At 38.5% G+C, this 21445-nt stretch overlaps 1 protein-coding gene across 7 annotated transcripts in view; it reads right to left on the reverse strand.

Moving 5' to 3' along the window:
• The window catches only part of fgf13a (fibroblast growth factor 13a), a 105578-nt gene that overhangs the window by 80757 nt on the left and 3376 nt on the right, over positions 1-21445 (reverse strand). The gene's annotated exons all lie outside the window — the stretch shown is intronic.

The raw sequence follows: 21445 nt of genomic DNA on the forward strand, positions 1-21445 counted from the left end.
CTTCTTGTGACCCAAACCAAAACACTCCATTATGGATGAAGACCATAACCGTCTGAGGGACAGAATTTACTACATAACACACCTCTGATTCAGCACAACTCCCTTTCCCGAACCTTCCTGCATCTGGAACCATTAGCACATGCAAAGAAGCCATTAGGGCTAGCTCATCATTCTGCATAGTGACTTTTCTGTGTGCTCCTCTGTCTGCTTTGTAAAGTCAGTCGCCATGCCCTTTATTAGAAAAGCCTCAAAGAGAGACGAGGGAATGCTATCAAGTACAAAGTACCGGTCTCAGTCAGGTTTGAAATTATAGCTCTGCAAACCCTATCAGCAAAGTGAGCAACAGTGCTTTTCCATGACCTTTTCAGCTGCTGACCTGCAGTTTCACTAGTCACAGAGGATTGTGGGTAAAGCAGAGACAAGCTAGTTATTTCTCATAAGGGCAACAACACGAGGAGACTGGCAGGTACAAACAGAAAGAAAGACAAGGTTACAATGGAGAATGCAAGACAAGTAAGACTTAAATGTATGTAACTCGTGTTGATACTCAGTAAATATCCAGTAATGCAACTTTCTTTTTGAATATTACAATTGTTTTTGGGGTTTTTTCAAAAATAAATTTCATTTATAGAGGTCAGTAACGCAGAAAGATGAGATAATCGCCTCATTACTGCATCCATCATTGTTCTCCTGATCCCTGGCATGCCCTCATTTTGCTCACAGTGCTGACCTCTGACCTGCACCATAACCAGACACACTGAGACTCTTCAGGGGTAAAACTGTGAACATGGAGGTCCATGGCAGACGGCATGGAAGCAGTTAACCAATCATCAGGTGCTCTAAATACTCTAAATCTGGGACATAAGGGCAAGATCTGCAACCTTGGGCTTTTCATATGTTGGATTGATGGGATTGTTGTAATCAGGTTAATGGATATAGCCGTATGAATACAGGAAAATATACTTTGTACTGTAAAGGTTTGAAATCAAATTAAACTAAAAGACGCAGATCAATGACGCAAGAAAAGGCAATTTTCTGGATATTTTTCCAAGTTGTTTCCTTTCTATGCAAATAACTTTTTGCATCGAATTTACTGGATCAGTAAATCCAGTTGCACTCCGGATTTACTGATATTCAGGATTTATTTCTGGTGATTATATAGACAACAATTGCATTTTAAAGAGTTTTCCATTTTAAAACTGGCAGAAAATCCAGTCGAGCAATAAATTGAACTTCTCTATAAAACTTTCAGCTTGCAGAGGTTGACATCTTTGTCTGTGCTCTTCGGTACTTAAAGTTTCAAAATGAAATTTTCATTACAGTTGCATAGTCCGACGCTGAAATAAATAAAAAAATCTAATGTTTAATTTGAATGGCTTTATTTATTCAGGAGAAAACTTTACATAAATAATTAATTGTTTATTAAAACAGATACACTGTTGGAAATAGCCAACATTTCTTCTCTGCATTGTTTCAACCTTTGTCTTGCGCCAAGAAGCTTTTGCATTCAAATCCTGGACATGGGCCTAAATATTTGGTTGTGACAGACTGACGACCTGTCCAAGGTGCACCACGCACATTACAATGACTTCTGGAGTTAGCTCCCAGCCCTGCATTAATTATGCAGATATGCAACATGAATGCCTGGTTTGATTGATTTATTGATCAACTATTTCAAGCAGGATCTATAGACATTATAGACAAAGTGTTATAAGCAAGAAGCAAAAAACTGTTGCTGTTTTATTTTCTGTTATGTACACTCAACCTACCAAAGTTCCTTAAACTTTGAGCTATGCAAGTGTTTTTAAATACACTCAGATCAGAACACCACAGGCTGAATCCACTCCTGGAAGTAATCCTTCATTCACACAGTTAGCCTGTTGTAATCTGCATCCCGTGCAGCTTGCAAATAATTAAGCAAAGAACTTTCAGGTGAGAATACCCTGCATGACACGGAGAGAGTGAGCTGCTCTAAATCAATCCCTTATTTACAGAAATGGATCCTGCGTGTTGCCATACTTGGAGTATACTAGCCCTATAGCCTACATTATGACCCAGATGGAAGAAAGGGGAACAGCAGAGGGACTCAAACACGTTTCTCTCTATCTGCCGTCTCACTGGAAGAGCACAGCTCTGCTTTTCAGACTGCTACAATCACCAACTAAGATAAACGATGTGTGTTAGTCACATGTCCACCAGAATATTCCTCACTGGCCACTCAGTATTAAAAAAAACCAATACATAAAATCATTTGCCTGTAATTTCATAAAATGAATGGTTTTATTGAGAGCTGTTTGCTGTCTTCAGCTCTTTGGTAAAATGGGCTGAGCTGTGCACATTTCAGGATGCTGCGGGTGAAAACTGACATCTAATGTTAAAACTTCCACTAAAGTAACAACTAAGGCCAAAATGACCAGTCTGAGCTTAAACAGACTGAGTAACTGGGCTAGCCTGATCTGGTCCAATCTGGACCGGGTTGTTCTGCGTATGTCTGTTGACTGTCCCCTGCTCAGCTCTGTCAGAGTGTACCCAGAGGGCCTGTTATTTTGGGAGCTCAGCTGAGAGGAGATGACAACATCATGGACTGCTTAAGCTGCTTACATTTCCTCAAGCACTCCCAGTGCACCCTGGGATCTACACTCTTTGGGTTGCTGCTGTCACCATAGCGCCACATACGTCAAGTGCATGTGAGCAAGGCACAGCGATGAGCGCACAAAAGCAGTCAGAGACACAAAGCTGCGCAGCGAAAAGCATCTCCTCTTAAACGCCATACAGAGCGATATCAGTGGAAGGCACGTGCACACATCGGTGTGTCTGCTAAGCCTGAAGATGAGAGACTCCCTGAAGTCTGTGGAGAGAGGTGGAGCGAGGTACCACTCAGGCAATAAAATAAAGTTTTGTATGTGTGTGTGTGTTAGATAGTGAGTTCTTCTCACATCTGCAGCATTTCTGTGTGGACTGAAGCACAGGCTTTAATTTGTGAGTCAGCAGATCCATTCTTCTGAATTGTATATTAAAGTTGGGGCTTAGGAACCACAGAAATGACTGAACAGCGAATAGGTGGATTTCCACTGTAGCGTTATAGTGTAATATATGTTTTTGTCAGGGTGGAACATATAAGGCATCAGTGTCAGCAAGAGTCATTTTAATGAGGAATTAGTGAAAACTATCTCACACTTGTCATACTCACAATATCTTTGAAATCAATCTGATTTCCCAGGTGAAGTGAAAAACACAGAGGCACAAATTTAGCTTTAGTGGGAATTAATTGTGAATTAGGAACCTACGTTAATTTTGACAACCATGTATAAAACATATAGTGGTATTCAATGAGCTGTGATATTTCAGCATCGCAGAACATTATACAGATCAATTATACAAATATTTTATTTCTGTTAATAATGATGGTTTTCTGCTTATGGCTAATAAACATATGACATTTAGTATTAGAATATTACATATGTCCATTAAAAAGTATAAGTACAGAATAATAATAATAATAATAATAATAATAATAGTTTACTCCCTGCTCTAAAAGTAGTTATTTTCAAAAAGCACTTTTAATTTGACAAACTAGCCTCATTAACTAATATTTATTGAATATCACAGTATAATTTTCTTGTATGGTTTTTATAGACTGTATAAGTTTTACAGTGACTGAACATTCAATTCCTTTGCCACTCATTATGTCACATGATATTTTAAAAGTAAATATAAAAGGTGCCATTACTGGCACTGCAGTTACCACCACTCACACTCCATAGAGCTCCAATAAGCAGCACACTGAACCTTGTAAAACTTCAGTCAGAATATCACAACGCTTCAGCCAGAAGAGAGAAAACATTTTACAGCTTCATATGTAGGAAGAAGAAAAGCAAAAGTAATGTATCACTTAGTCTTTATGTACAGAAACTAATATATTGAAGAAGTAACTGCAGGGAAAGATTAGATATGTTAAAAAAGGAGAGATGGGGTGAGGAATAAGAACAGTAAATTGAGAGATTTAAAGACAAAAAAAATCATGGAGAGTTTTAAGACGAGGGATTTTAGTGGGGTATTCTAAGAACTAAACATTCTTCAGGAGGTACATTTCTAAACTCTTAAAGCTTCATGCCTGCAAAAAAGGTTGAGTTAGCGTAAATGTACTCAACAATCATCCTGTGGATGTTTGGGAAATGGCTATTGGCTATTGGGGGGTTAATCTGACAAGAGATACAGAGAGAGATAAGTCAAAGAGTATTTGTGCAGACACTCGTCAGCCTTCTGACTGCGCCTCAGTAAGACAGCTTCCTACAGCAAGGCACGGTCCAGAGTCGGAAAGACAGGGAGAAGTAAAGGAGGAAAGAAACAGGAGTCAGACAAAGTTTACAGTCAGAGGAGTTACGTGAAGCAAACTTACAAAAACACATGTAGTCATGCAGTATTCAAAGAAAGAGACGTGTATGAGAAGAGATTCCTAGTCACACTATGAATGTATCTTTTCTGCTCTCCTACACTTTGATGAATCAACCTTGAATTGAACTTTCGTCAACATTTATGGAAGAAAATCTCCTTATCTCATTATGGACTCAGACTCAGTTTTATGGACTCAGACTCAGTTTTCCTGATATGACTGCATGTCTGAATCCACAGTTACACTTTATTGACTGTATATCCCAAACTGACCTTCCTAATGTTGCTCTATGAATAACATGCACTATGGGAGATTATTTTCCTCAGAAGAACCTAAACTGACACAGCAGACAGGACAGTTACAACACAGTTTCATTCTTTTTGTGCAATTAAACAGATTCAAACTTCAACCTTTCAAAAGTAAAAGCCAGAACTTAACTTCTGGAACTACTAGTGAGAATCTAACCTACTACTGAACATAGGATGACTCCTGTCCTGTGCCTCAGTCACCTTTGTTGACAGAAGCCAAAGTCAAAAACTTAAAATAAAAACTTACTTTAAAGTGGCTATTTGAAGTAAGAATCTATTTTTCTCCTTGAAATGTTGATAGTTTGGAAATGAAAAGATGAACAAAATTGCACTAATATGCTTAACACACCAAGAGATTGTATATTTTAAAAAATATAAGTTTTTTAAAGGGCTGCACAGTGGCGCAGTTGGTAGAGCTGTTGCCTTGCAGCAAGAAGGTTCTGGATTCGATTCCCGGCCCCGGTCTTTCTGCATGGAGTTTGCATGTTCTCCATGTGCATGCGTGAGTTTTCTCCAGGTACTCCAGTTTCCTCCCACAGTCCAAAAACATGACTGTCAGGTTGATTGGCCTCTCCAAATTGCCCCTAGGTGTGTGTGTGTGTGTGTGTGTGTGTGTGTGTGTGTGTGTGTGTGTGTGTGTGTGTGTGTGTGTGTGTGTGTGTGTGTGTGTGTGTGTGTGTGTGTGTGCATGGTTGTGTGTCCTGTCTGTCTCTGTGTTGCCCTGCAACAGACTGGTGACCTGTCCAGGGTGACCCCGCCTCTTGCCCGGAACGTTAGCTGGAGAGGCACCAGCAACCCTCCCGACCCCACCAAGTGACAAGGGTGTAAGAAGATGGATGGATGGAAGTTTTTTAAAGATAAAACATGCAATTAATTTGAGGGGTTTTAACTACCCATGTCCCAATCCAATCTCAAATATGACTTTCTGATCCCAATCGAGGCATTTTACTCGACTGAACTCGGTATATCAATAGAGATCTGTTACTCAGGTAATGTCCAGTTAAAAACCTGCATCTTTCCTAATGCAGGTAGGCATTTTGCAGGCATTTCTCTGTGTTTTGGGGGAGAAAACAAAAATGCAGTTTTCAAGTCCAAGATTTCAGGAATTCATGTTTTTGTTATGAAGACTAGCCAATTATATTGAACGAAAGGTAAACCTAATCAAATATTGTAAATATGCCTACATAAGAAGGGGACAAAAAAAACGTTTTTGAGATTGATTTTGAATGTTCCTCTCACATGTTTCTCATAAACTTGTACAATAAAAAGTATGATCTCTCATTTTAGAATCTCACATTTTGTAGCTGCAAGTGGTTTCCATAAATGGAAAATACATAAATAAGCTTGTGAAAGTCCAATATTTTCCTTCATAAAGTTGCATTACTGAGCAAAATTTTCAAATCAATACAAGTAAAACTTCCACTATCTATGAGAAAAATATCTGTGCTTTCCAAAACCTCCACAGGACACTGCAGAGGACCACCCAGCCTCCAGTTAACAAGCCCAGCAGGCCCAACGAGGTGGCTCAAACGGCAGCTTCAGTAATGACTGCTAGAAATCTGCCATCACCAGGTCACTTTCCCACCATATTTCTGCTTTCATCTTCCCTTCAATTAATAGGCAGGGTGCTTTGACACAACCACTTATTAGGAAGCAGTAGTGGGCAGGCAGAGATCGCTTTGCAAAGACAAACAACTTAATTAGTGGCGGCAAAGCTTTAATAAGTTCAGCTCAAAATAGTTAGGAAGGGCTGGTGAAAAAAAAAAAGAAAAACACAAGAAAGCACTGTAATTATAGCTGGGCAACATTTTGACTCCTAACTTACCACCCACAACTTCCCTGTACTGTTTGTCCTTTGTTTTCAATGTGACACAATAAATACTTACATTAGATTTTGTTTTAATATTATGGAATAACCAGTTATAATAATATGGCACCAATATATTTAGAGGACGTGCAGTAAGAGAGAGCTGGTAAAAACTCTCATGCGTTGCCTTGTTAATGTGCAAATGGAATGACAGAGCATAATACCCACATAGTTGTATGAATCTGTCAGACTTTCTTTGCAAAGAAAGAAATGTGCTTTGTTTCCTGTGTGCTGTCAACAACTTAACAGAGCTAAGAATGAGCTGCCAGGGAAAGCGAACGAAGCTGAGGAGATAAACGCTTTTACACTCAAAACAACTGCTCAGACCTGCAGATTTACTCACAGCCTTCCAGCATCTGTAACTTTATTCATAACAGATAGAGGCAGCAGATCGTTCATAAAATTGAATATGATACAGTATGGATTACCACTATCTAATCATTATAATATCGATGGAAATTACAACACTCAAATCATGTACCTCAACTTTCAAACTCCTAATTTTAATTTGGTGTGAACTTCCAATCCGCTAATAACTAACGTTTCACTCTTTAAGGTGAAAGCTACAGTCACTTGAGACTCTCTTGCTTCCAAGTTTTTTACTTTTTTGGACATCAAAGCATAAGTTTCCTTTTTGGAAAGAAACCACAGTGGGCCCCTGGTATTCATAGGGGTTAGGGAAACAGCTACAAACCGCAGTTTTAATGGTACAAACACAAAATATATCATGATATGCATTAATACGCACAGTGGAAACTGTCCTGACAATACTGCAGCAGCTAACAGTATTGTTAGCTGAAGAGATACTCTCTGTATCTCTTCAGGATACAGAGAGTGACACTCGTAGATCAGGTGCCTTGGAAATGTCAAAAATTGTGTGTCAAGTAGCAGTGCATCTAGGTATTATAGATTCTTTTAGAAAAATCCAAACAATTCAATCTATAGTTGTTGGCATCCATTATTACTCTTGTAAACAGTGCGCTGCTATGTGACTTCCATGTTCTTCTTCGAGTCACTTTAGGGTCACAAACTGTTTACACATAAGCTTGATTCGGGTCACTTTTGATTATTAATATAAATAACAAAGCTAAAAAAAAAAAAACTACTTCTGCACAAAATTTAAATTGAGCATCAAGACCTGCTGTCTAAATACAATCTAAAGCTTCTTCTCAAAAAGCTTTAGATTGCGCCAAACCATTATTACGCTCAAGTTTGATTGACAGCAGTCTGCACCGTTTGATTGGCATGTGATCACTGCATGGGCGAACGGCAGACATTGCAAACTCCAAACAACAGCGAACCCCTGCCTCTGCCTCCGGTTCAGTATTCAGAGATGTTTCCGTTGAACCCAACTCCCAATTATTTGCTGAAAATCTCTCTATTCATATTTTTTGGTAGCACATGTCTAAAATATTCAAAAGAAAATGCAGCTAGGTATGTCAGTGCAGTACGGAATCCAGATAATACATTTTATTTAAGTGTATGAAAGTATCCAATGTATGGAGTTGTATGCATTGCTGCTACGTTAACGCCAAGTCAGGATGGAGACCCTGTGCCAAAGCTAAGTAAGCAGTGGAGCAAAGAGACTGAGCAGCCATCTGTCCCTCAGGGTTTTGCAGTGCAGAGCGCTGAGCTTCCAATCACCCACACAAACATATCCAATCTCCACCAAGACACACCTCACGTAATCATTTACCTGGTATACACGCTGCATTTTGCAAAACATTCATATGACTCAATCCTCGTCAGTCAGATGTTGTAAAGTCATGTGAAAACAAGCTATAATTTTTTTTTTGATAAATCAATAAATGTGAACTCTGTTTAAATGGGGACTTCCCATTGTTTAGCTACTGAAGTAAAGTTTTTGGTCTGTTACACTGTGATTAATTTCATCTTTTTCCATCTGTACCAAAATGAATCAATACGTGTACATAGCGCCTGAAAACAGAAAAGTCTCAAACTTATGTTTGACTTTTACCTTGTTAAACAAGAAAGGACGAAACTGAATGAGGTTCAATTACCAGACAATATTTTTAATCATTTGGCTTTCCTTTGTCTCGCAGCTATGGAATCATGCATGTTTTTATTTTTCGAGTGTGATGACTGATTTTAGAGAAAGTGTGAGGACTGCCTCCACACAGTGTTAACAACATCCCACCAAAGATGCCCACAGGGTCCTCGATTCTGAACAAACAACCCAACATCCTTCCATAAAAGGGAAAACGGTGGAAGCATCAGGGACTTCCGATGATGCTCAGATTGACTACGTTTGAAAGTTTACTCATCTAAACACTTAATACTAAAAATCTGAAAAACCTTTGAAAAACACAACTCCTTAAAACGGAGCATCCTTATTCTAAGTGGTGACATTCCATAAAGATGTGTGAAGATGTGCCAGTGTCTATGCTGCTTCATATATTCTGAATTATTTATTATTGAGACTGAATGTGTTAAACATTTCAAATGGATGAAGCCAGACAATATTTTGCAGACATAAAGAAAGAATATCTGCAGAAAATATTTTGAGATTCTTGGTTTTGTATATTTTTCTAGTCAGTTTGAATTTATCCCATTAGACAGGTGGAAGGAGCATGAGATGTTTTACAGAGAGCAGGAGAATGTGGCATGCAACCCTCTTGTACACGTGCAGCCATGCGCATGGCAACAACATTAATCTTTATCTGTTTTTTTCTTTCCATCAATTATGCACAAAGCGGAAATACCAGCAGCAGTAAAAATATTAGATTTTCAAAATCAGAAGATAAAACTTTACATATATATTTTTTAATATTAAACATCCATCTTCACAGCTACATAAGATAAAAGTTGAAAGTTTGTCCAGCAGATGAGACGCATTAAGCGCTTCCTTGGATAAAAGGTGAGGGATATAAGAGGCCAAACTCTGACATAATTATGCTTTACCGTGATTATACTTTTTTTTTCTCAAATTATCAGGGTTAGTTTTGGAGTGTTTTGTAACAATAGATCACCAAATAAACCAGATTTTGACCACTCTGGCACCGTTAATGATTGTGTCCACTCTTTACTGTTAGTGCAACGTCCACAATGATTTGGCTTGAGCCAGTTAAGGTTAGCTGGTAAATCGATATAGGAGGAAAAGCTGTACATACATTTTTTATATTCTTCCACTGCAGAAAAGTTTGTGTGCAGACTTTTTTCTGTTTCTTAGGTGTATTACACACAGAAGTTCTCCACTTAATACCTAATAGAAAAGCATATATTTTTGCTGTAAGTTTCTAACGTTAGTTTCTAACGCTATATTTAACCAGTTATGTTAAAAAAAACTTGAACTTCTCATTGGGTAAAAGATAAATGTTCACTAAACATCAAAAATAAGGGTAGAGTTTCACAGGACTAAAGAATCGGGTCAAAATGTAACCTTACATATTCACCTGCAAGAGGTGTTTTTGACACACAACTGAGATTTTAAAGTATTTAAACAATTTTCTGTCTTCTCAATGGTGATCACAGTAAACAGGTATGTCGTTGAGTTAGGGGCGTTCACACCTGGACAGGTCACCAGTTCAACACATGGTCCTTGAAACACTAAGTTTATTGTCGGCTGTCAAACATGAATATAAAACTTCAGTCTACTTCTTGTGCATAAAAAAGCACAAAAGGAAGGTATTAAAAGCAGAAAAAAAACAATCTGCTCAAATAATTGCCTTCTCTTCCTGTCTGTAAAGAATAAGCAAAAAGGGAAGCAGGACAAAACCTTAAAATAGCTGAGAGAAAACACAGCAACATGACCTCAGGGACATAATCACAAACCAGTATGCGACATCTTGTAGATTTTCAGCACATTTCCATCTCTGTCACATATATTCTGAAGGTTAATGTGATGCAAAGGTCGCTGTGCTTATAATAATGCAATGTAATATTCAAATGCATAGAACACATCAAAGCACTGGCATTAACAACTGACCATTTGATTACACAGCACACCAGACACACAGACATGACGTAAAGGTCAGTACACGCAAGAACCAGTTACACAACTACTGAAAATTAGGCTACCTAATATAGATGTGTCATGGATCGCAGTTTAATCAAAACAAGAAAGGCTCACTGGGATTTGAAACCATGCTGCAACACATAAGATGATATTTAAATAAATAAAGCGGTCGGCGCATTTACACATTGTCCCTGTCCTAATTATTTCACTGTAAAATTCAAGCACAGATGAAGGAAGCATTTTGTTGCATGTAACCTTTTCATCTCCCCTAAAGCACTATTCATCTTCTTTATAGACGGCGGTTCTGCTGGTATGGATTACTGTTAGATCGCCATTTCTCCCTTACATAGCCCCTCTCCATCCCTTTTGTTTAACTCTCCTTCACTTCATCTGTCCCTCTCTGCAGTGTACGCAGAGACTTGTCTCCTCTAATTACATTGAAAATGATGTGATCATTCACTGCAGAGAATCTCTCTGACATCTGACAAAACAAAGAAAAAGTTTGTCAAGAGGGAAACTGAAACATTTTAAAGTCAGAAGTTGCTACAGGTCTTCTGATTGTGAAACCGATCAGCACTGCTGATCGGTTTCGGAAGGTTTCAGAACACCACTATGTGGTACAGCGCCCGCTTCACAGCAGATGCTGCCCCAATCCGCCTGTCGATCTCCCGCTCCCTTCTTCCCTCATTCGTGAACAAGATCCCCAGATACTTAAACTCCTCCACTTGAGGCAGGACGACCCCCCTGACCCGCAGAAGGCACTCTACCCTTTTCCGGCTCAAGACCATGGCCTCGGATTTGGAGGCACTGAGCCTCATCCTGGCCACTTCACTCTCCGCCGCGAACCGCTCCAGTGAGAACTGCAGATCACGTTCCGATGAAGCCAACAGGACCACATCATCCTCAAAAAGCAGAGATGCGATCCTAAGGCCACCAAAACGGATCCCCTCAACACCTCGGCTGCACCTAGAAATTCTGTCCATAAAAGTAATAAACAGAATCGGTGACAAAGGGCAGCCTTGGCGGAGTCCAACTCTCACCGGAAACGCCCTGCCACCGAGGAGCTTTTTGACCACCTCGGCGACCTCGTCCCCAGAGATTGGAGAGCCCAGAACGGTGCAGATGGTAGATGTGCTACGATTGTGTGGCAAGTTGACTTCATGCAACCATTGTCATGTTTTTTCAATAATTTTTTTTTATCTAATTCAATGCACATCATTCACTTCTCAGTGTTTTTTTGCTCTTACGTTCTTTATACCCAAACAAATTTTGCAAACACAAATGCAAGCACAACTCTGATGCTTTTTTGTAGGCTTGAAGCGACTGAGTGAGACAGAGGATGCTGGGAGGATGTTGCGCTGCTCAATGGCACTAACTAGTACCTTGCACCAACCAATGGGAATATATGTCCATAGCTCCATCCTGAGAAGTGAAAGCATATAAGTGTTAACTGAATGGCATTTCACATTTGGAGTTTGTCTTGGTAATTTGCTCACAACTAATGTGTTGCACTATGTGTGTAATACAGTATGCATGACTTGGCATAAGAATAATCCAAGCTAGCTAGGTATCCTTGACTGATGACTCTCAGGCTTATTGGGGTCTTCTTAGCAGTGGCTGCATGTCATTATGTAAATGAAGACTCCCTGATGAGAAGGAGGCAGGAGCAGGCATGAAGCTCATTTCTCCAGACTGTAAAATTGGCTTCAGGGACTGGAGAAGGATTGTTGCTATATTTAGCATCTTAACAATGCTATCTTTGCTATCTTCCCAAATCGAAATACGTTGACCTTTGCTTCATCGTTTTAACCTCGAGAATTCTAAAATATTTCTCTCTTAAGCACAGATGTGGACACCCTTCTACATTACAATTGTTGGTTTGACATTTATACTTCAAAGAATCTGTGACTTTCTTCAGCTCACTCAACTCTGTTGGTTTTGATTTCTACAAATTGCTGCTGCAAATTCTGTCATTATTATTTATGAATAAGTGAGCTCTCTGAGAAATGGTACTAACGCTTTGATACTATGTTTTGTCTTGCATATTGTAGCTAAAGCCAAATTTAGTCCACTAGTTACTTAGCATAACTTCAACTTTAGATCAGAAATAGCCTCTCTATCTTTAAATTAAGCACAGGTGTCGTTTTGTCAGCATTTGAAAGCTCAGTGGTTAGATTACCTCAGAAAAGGTAAGATTATTGATGAGGTGGAAACAGAAACCAATAACCCAAACAATCACAAAGCAGAATTAACCCCAACTCTAGAACTAATCAAAATAGAAGTGAAACAACACTGTAAAAGAACCCAAACTAAACACTGCAAATGAAATCAGATTCTTAACCAACACATAATGCACCTAAAGTACAGTACAAAATAAACACAAAGTTGTAAACATAAAGAAAAAAATCACTTAGAATAATCAAACCCGAACTGAATCACTCTACACTGAGCAGTCTTTGAAACATACATGTGAAACATGAAATTTTCTAAAATAAGAAAATTAAATTATGTTTGAAAAGCTTTTTTAAGCATTAGGATCATCTTAGGTTTGAAATAGTATAAAAACACCGACTGTAGTTTGTGAAACATTTGTAAAGTAAAGTTTACGTTTTTACAAAAATATCTTTGAAAACATTTTCAGCCTGATCTTGTGAACCAAATATCATGTATCTTCCTGCTTAATAAGCTTCCTCTGTATCATTACACCTCTACGCAACAGTTATAAAAATAGATTGAGCTAATAAAAACCAGGAGATCAATTTGCTTAGAGGTGTTAGAGCGATATCCGTAGTATGTTTATCGTCTGGAGTGCAGAGTCACAGCCGAGTGACTTCAGCGCAGTCAGTCAGACTTTAATTAATAAGCAAACTGCTTCCCTATTCCAACACCTCCAGTTTCCATCAACATCCATGATCAACTTTAAAAGGCAAAGCTTCAGCTCATTAACAAACTACTTTTGTTTCTCTGAGGAAACGCTACGTTAGTGATGACTTGGTTTTTTTTTTTTATATATAAATGCACCTAAATAAATAAATGTTTTCCTGCAACAATGACTTTAACTTGTTCTGACCACTAAGGGAATGAGAAAAAGATGTTTAACTGATTAATATTTAATTAACATTTACTTTAATGCAAAACAATGTAGAATTCAGTTGCAGGGTTGCATCATGGGAAACACAATGTCTAAGTCCACAGTCTGATGTGTGTCATACCAACATGAAATCATGTTACACTTCCTGCACAGCTTAGATTTAGACTGTTTATTTTCCCAATGTAGCAAACACGACTTAAATATCACACATCCAGCTTTTGGACAATTTTAGATGGATTAATTTACAAAGAGATCTCACTTCATAACGCCATTTTCACTGTTTCAATTTCAAAATCTATTTTGTCTCATAGTCCATCAGGTCAGTTCAGGATCCTGTTTTCCAGGCATGTGAAGTTTCTTTTCATAGGTACAGTACAGCGCTCTTGTTAGATGAAACATTGATGCAAACTGAAGTGATGCGCCGCCTGTAACCTGCTTGTGAAATCAGCTGCAGGACTGGAGAAGACCAGGAAGCGGATAATCCTGTTAACTACTCACTGCACGTTTTGCGAGAGCACGGTGTGCCTGCTGATACAGGGAACACAATGTTGTCAAGATTTAAGCCAGTAAGATCAGATGCAACATTTGGTTCAGGTCAGAATAGAGCTTTTTTCACCTTTTAGGTTTTTTACACCTTCCTCACTGCATCAGGAAATGTCAGGAATTAATGTTGAACATCAATCATCTTATACTTTCGCTTTATATCAAAATCTGCTTTTAACAGCCTGTTTTAAGAGAACATCTGTGAATTCAGAAGGCTTTTGAAATCATGCCTTAAGGTTAGAAGAGGTTAGGAAGCAATCTGCTCTTTACTTGCATCCCGAGGCCATCGTTTGGCCCGATCATCTTCACCACAGAGGCCTGCTGGCCAGACTCCCAGACCTGTTCTGTTCCAGCCAGATATCTTGTTTATTGCCAATAGTTTCTTTTTTCTTACCCCACCTTAGTAACCTTTCAAATCTTGTCAAACTTCAAGCAACTGTTGGACATCGAAACTGACTTAAGACTTTTATGATAACTATTTATTCATCCATACAACACTTTAACTCTGGTTCCAACAGCAGCAAGAGGAGGGGTTTCAGTTTCTGAGTCAAATACAGTAGAAAACCTAGGGGCATTTTCTCACCTTGATATTCAAGACCTTTCAAATTGCAAAAAGATTGGTAAATGTGATTTAAATGTGCGTGAAGTTGTGATAATGCTGATTTTAGCCAGGATTTTTCCTGCTACTTTCTAGACCTTCTCAGCAAAGCGATTCTCCCACATGTATCAGATCTGCATCTGGGTGTGCCTTTCAATCTGCAGAATTTCACCAGGAATATCAGAAGTTTCTGCACATGCACCATAAACCTCAACTGTACAGTGCATGAGGTGGCAATCAATATTTTAGTTAGCTTACAGTCTGAAAATGCAAGTGACAAAGGTTTTCCGCACTAATGTAGCCCACTATCAATGTGCAATTTTATGCAAAATGTCACCGTGGAAAAGGTATCTGTGTGTACTGTATATCTTCACAAGTGCAGCCAAAACTGCAGTCACTCTGAGCTGATCATCACACTGTAACTCTGAAACCTGAAGTCGTGTTTAGGTAATGGTAAAGTTATAAGCACTGTAATGATGTCAAAACAAATATTCACTGCAGCAGAAGAGGAATAGTTTAGAAAACCATTTTCTGCTGATATTTTTGGTTGAATATAGAAATGCTTCAACTTTTCACTTTTACAAAATCTCTAATCTGCAACGCATCTCTAACCTCAATTTGCCTTGTACCATCGTAGGACAGGGAGCAGATCAGGCCGCCACACAGTTCACAATACTGACCTCAAGGATTAACGTAATTTATTGTTATCTGCCAGTTTTACACACGTAACCACAATTATGGAGGATTATATTTAGATGAGATTATATTCTGAAGTGCATATCTGAAAGTAAATTGCAATAATCCAAAGCGTACAGGTATCAGCAATACCCACTGTATTTTTTTTTAGTTTGGATCCACAATTATTATAATGAATTAATTCAGGTAAATAATTAGGTCATTATAATCAGCTTTGATGAACCTCATCGACCTCTGATAAATCTGAAGCAGAAAAGCTCAACATTCAATCATCATTTAGGTAGATTTAGTGTTTAATACTGATTGAAACTAAAATAATAAAACAGCAGTTTGTAGGAAAAAGTATGATTTTTCAAGTAAATGTTCTTTTTGACACATCGGCGGCTAAACATTTATTTCAACGTCTTTCTCATGTAACAAAGCCCAAATACAGCAGATTTAAACTTTACGCCACTGTTTTTCCAGAATAAAGCCAGCACTGGTTCTCACAGGTTCTCTACGACTAGTTGGACTGTTATAGTCTGGTGTTATCTGAAAATATCATAGCACAAGTGAAAGATTCTGACTATAACGTTATAGAACTGTTGCTGCTCACACCCTTCCCCTCGCTCTGTGCGGCGGTACAGCTCCATCCTCACAGCAGAGCCTGCAGCGATAGCACAGGCTAGTTAGCATGGCCGCTGACGACAGTGGGCTAACAGTTATGTTGGAGCACATACATGAGCATGACTGTCAGCACTAAGACACTTCCCCTGGCTCCTGTTGATTATTGCTGATTGAGAAGCAATAATCTGAGCTCCTGTGCCACAGGGAAGGAGGCACTGGAGCTCAGTTTTTTCACAGATTACTTGTTTCATGTTATGCTGTCACAACATAGTGAGGGATTTAAGAGACAAACATTTTTTAAAAGCTACATAATGCAGCTCTAAGGTAAGTTTAAAAGTTCCCTTCATCTCTCAAGGGTACAAAAGTCACTGATGCACATTTAGGAAGGAGGAAGGTTTTCTTCACCTGATCAGAAAAACACGGAAATACATTTGTTACTCTCTTTCCTTTATTTTTGGTTATTAAGATTTTAAAATCTTACATTTCTGATAAGTAAAGATAGAGACGTTGAAGATAATGAAGACATTTAACAGAAAAAAGCTTGAAGGAATAACTAGGAATAATTAAAACCTTGTTCTTTGGCCCCTACAAATTAACAACTAGAGGAAGCATGTTGAAATCTCAATTGAGGACAACTCTAAAAGCCTTTCACCTCAGAAGCCATGCAGCTTTGTGGATTATTAAGCTGACTAATGCATTTGAGCTTTTATGGAGGGAACACTTCGCCAGTGATGACGTCAGGCAGAAAACGAACCTTTTCTAATCCAAGAACTTATCATTGCGCAATAAAGAACTGTGCTTTAGCACAAGATGTTGTGGATGCATTTCATCCTGACAAACCAAAAGCTGGAACTACAACACACCGATCTAAGGCCATGCTGGGTCACTGACAGATGGGTCCTTGGTCTCAAAGCAATCAGCACACAACTGAGAGATGGAGCGTGGCGGATCCCTGACGCCACTCAGAGACGGTTTCCTCCAGGCATGATCATCAGATCTGCGTCAGTACCGGGAAGGAATCTGACAGGGAACGATTTCACCGCTCTGTCATCGGAAATACATCACATCCTTTCCAAACGCACCGGCTAAATCCGGCGAACCTCATGAAATGGAACAGAACAAACACTGATCTGTAAACACATCTCGTTGTAATTTGAGTAACCATTCCTGACAGTAAATCCTTACACAAAGTAACGTAATAGATTGGTGAGGCAATTAAATTATCCTAATTTATTTGCAGTTTCTGAAACTGCTAAGTGACGAGACGAACACTAATTGACTGACGACCTGTCCAGAGTTTACTGAGATTCTTCTCAGCTACGAACAGAAATGCTCCCACCCGCTGATGCTAAACAGGATTAACGAATCCATAAAAAAGATAAATGAAGGAAAGAAAATGCGCTGCATGCATGAATGAACATCTGACAAAAAAAATGTTTATTTTGCTACGGAAACATGCTCTATTCAAATATGATTGGAGCAATTTGCTAAACCACAAATATACTATGGAATATATAGTGCCTTGCAAAACTATCCATACTCCATTGAGTTTTTTGCCACATTAAAAGCTCAGCATATTTTATAATTAACTTAAAACAAGCTCCTATTTCTTGATGAAAAGTTACTTTTAAGTTATCCGTGTACGATTTCAAGTCTACAAAGATATTTGTACTAAAAACTAGACAAAAATACTTGATAAGACTTTGTGTTTTTGCATGTGCACAGCTTAGCATTGATCAATCACGTATCATCCCAAAGAAAATCCATTAAAGTTTGAGGTTGAAACCTGACGAAGCATCAAAACCTCAAGAAACTTCCACATTCAGGGCTGCAGGTACTACATTTTAAACTCTTTGCAAAACCTTAAAGTTAAATAAAACCTGGCAGTTCGGGTGCCGACAACTAATCCTGCGTCTTAATGATTATACCGTTAAATCTTCTCTTAATTATTACCAGCTGATCTTCCCTTGACCACAGGCTACTCACAGTATCTCCTCAAAGAGCAAACCAGGGTCCTAATGACACTGTGTGCAGTTCTGCTGATGAGATTAGAGCAGGTGTCAGTGTTGTGGGGGGCAGAGCTGCCTCCATTGTGATTAATGAAGCAGCTACAAACTCCTCTCTGGGCCTCCATTGATTCAATGGCTTTTCTTGCACTGAATTAATCTGCCAGCAAATATGCGAGACTTATGCCCCGTGCTTTGCTCATATCTGCAGTTTGGGGCAACCGTGAATCGGCTGGCTGACACTTGGAGCCCAGGAGGGGAGTATATCAGCACGCTGCACAGGGATGAGGCTCGAGCAGAATGACCGAAGAGCAGAGAAAGTTATTTGCACAGAAGCATGTGGCATAAATTAACTGCCTGTTCAAAATCAGCAAAATAACAATAAAAAAGAGTTTATAAATCGGGATAGGCTTCATCTTCAGGGATATGAGAATACAGTGAGGACAAGCAGGGTGAAAATTCCTGCATAACTGATGCAAAACGCTTCAGTGGAAAACTGTTAAATTGCATAGATGGAAGTTATCTATCTGTGGGTTCTGAGCGAGAAGAGACATGAAGCTCAGAGTGTGTGTCCTGTTCACTTTGACACATCACTTTGTCTGCACAGCTTAGCTTCACAAGGACAGAGAAAACTAACACAACATGATTCACTGATGTTGATACCGCAGCCCAGATTCACAACATCCCCCACCAGGCTTCAGCTTCCTCCTGCAGAAGACAGGCAGGACATTTTCTGAGAGGTGAAGAGACACATTTGTCACAAAACTTAAAACTTAAAATATTGGTATGTCTTTTTGATATGAACCACTACTGAGAAAATAGTTACTGAGGAAAAGTTCAAGTGGTTCCAGTCTTTGTTACAAGAATATTATTTCTCTGTGTGAACCAACGACCACGACAGAACCGGGAAAGAAAGCTTTTAAATATGCTGCTCTTCATTACTGAAACCAATTACACAGGGATCTAAAGACCGAAGAGATGATTTCACTGAACAGTTTTAAAGCTCCATCAAGTGGCAAGGATACAAAAACCTCTAGCTGTAGATGTTTCATGTAATTTGTTTTATTAAAGTATAATGTATTTAAAATGATTTAAAGGTTGAAGTTGCCTTGTTTTATCTTGTTTTGCTGTTGGATAGCCCAAATTTTTTGTACAAGTGTGGTTAAATAAAGGTTATGAACAAAGCGGATGACTTAGTTATTATTATAGTTGGAGCAACAAAACTGTGAAGGTTTTCTGATTTAGTTTCTTGCGTCCAGAATACGTGAAATCGTACAGAAACAAAGAGATGGTCATGAATTCCTGTTGATATATTTAATAACATTTTTATTACAGAATATAAAACCATTCACTTATTCTGCTAAATCCATTTTAGGAAACTAAGATGGACTATGAGACTGACTGTGAATGTGAATTATGGCAAATCAGTTTCTGGCTTTAATAACTGCATACAAGATTCATTACAAAGTTAATCTATTATTTAAGCAACAATGATGGTAGAGATTTGAGGGTAATTTTAGCAGCTAGTGAGTGATAAATGTTTTGAAAATAGGTTATTTCTTCTGCTATGAAGGAGTGGGAGATTTAGAAACCAGTGTATAGGCCAAGGGCTTGCAGAAAAACTGCCACGGAGATGGCAGGTGCTTCTGGCTTAATGGACTGTTTCCCTGAAATCATTTGCAGGCCGGGTGGTTGCCAACATTGGCAGGGTCAGGAGTGGTTTTCTCTATGCAAGTGCCTGCTTGTGTCCATAAGCTAAGGGCTTTTTTCTAAATTTAGAAAATAGTTGGGAAACTCAGCTTTTACCTTTCGTTTGGCATCTTTTAGGAACTGCTACCCCTTGGAAAACTGTCCGTACCTTAGTTTATCTCAAACTTCTTCATTTTCTGGAGTTTAATTTTCACTCAGTCAGTCAAAGCTTGGCTAGATTTGAGGAGCAGTGGACGGAAGGTGACGTACTTTGTAGAGATGCTGTGAGCATTAATATGTTACTGTTTTCAAGGTATAATGGTGCAAATAAATGAGTATTAAAAAATGTTTTTCTTCTTGTTCATTTCGTGGTCGCCGCAGCAGATCATCTGTCTTCTTCCGTCATCACCTTTATCAAAGCCATAAACCTTTTATTTGGTCATCCTTCACGCCTTGCGTCACCATATTTTATATGCAACTGTAAAGTGGAAGAGAATGATTTTTTTATTTTTTTTTTTTTTTTTTTACAAATTTCCAAAAACGAAGCTCTTTATTGCCAAGTTAATTTGAAAAGTGTACTCTACTTTTTTATATGCTTTTTAAGAAATGATCCATTTGTCTCAGTGGTTGTTTGACTGCAGCTAATGATGCTCATTTAACACCTTCAGCCAGAATCTCAAGTTCTTCTGCTTTGCTTCTGGGGTTGATTCACATGATAAAAAAACAACCCGTCCTCTTTCTGAAAGTTTATTTAAACTCGCATATAATTGTTTGCTCAGATGAATGTGGCACCATTTGCATCTGAAAGGCTGAACTATGACGTCACACAACAAAGAAGAGTGTTTTAGATCTGCTTTACATTTTGCCTACAGTTTTCACAAATTGTGTGAATTAACCTATCACAAGCTGGCAGAGCCATAGTGTCCTCAACTGGATAACCAAAATGTAATATTATGTTTTGTGTATGCAAACATTTGAAATTCAAGAAGTAAAAAATCTGTTTCATTTTCTGTCATTTAAGAGTTAGAAATAACCAACTGAACTAAATCAGTCAAACTTTACTCTTAATTTAACATCAGATAGTGAAAAAAAACATTATTTTTATAAAGTGTATTTAACTATCTGGCTTGCACTGTAGCTATTTGTATATTAGAGCCTTCACAATAATATCAACAAGTAACATTAATCTCTTATAGCTGCGCTGCCAATTTAAGCCAATAAGGTTATTGATTTGTTGTGAACACCTTAAACTGATCCGGATCGTGACAAAAAGAGATCCACTTATATTTCTATGTATTGTAAATAAGCAGCGCTTGCTCCGGTACCACATCGCTAATGTTGCTTTATTACATTGCACGTTAAAAACAAAAACTAATTTACATTTCCCATAAGCATCTAAATACTTATCGGTAACGTTTAACACCTTACAGTGCCGCTTTAAAGTTCTGGGAAATAAAGGTATGTGCTCTTAAAAATAATTATTATCGCCGTATGCACATACATTTTATGAATATAATAAAGAAAACAGAAAGGGTGCAAAAGACGGTAAGAGTCGCGCGAATACACGGCGTGGATGAAACGGGTGCACTAATTAGTCCTGCAATGTCTCTCTGACAACCTCGTCTCTGTGGCAGCGTAAAAGCACTTTAATTATTATTATTATTAAATATAG

This window comes from Poecilia reticulata, chromosome 10 (assembly GCF_904066995.2).
Source record: "Poecilia reticulata chromosome 10, P_reticulata-male-v2, whole genome shotgun sequence".
Classification (NCBI taxonomy): Eukaryota; Metazoa; Chordata; class Actinopteri; order Cyprinodontiformes; family Poeciliidae; genus Poecilia; species Poecilia reticulata.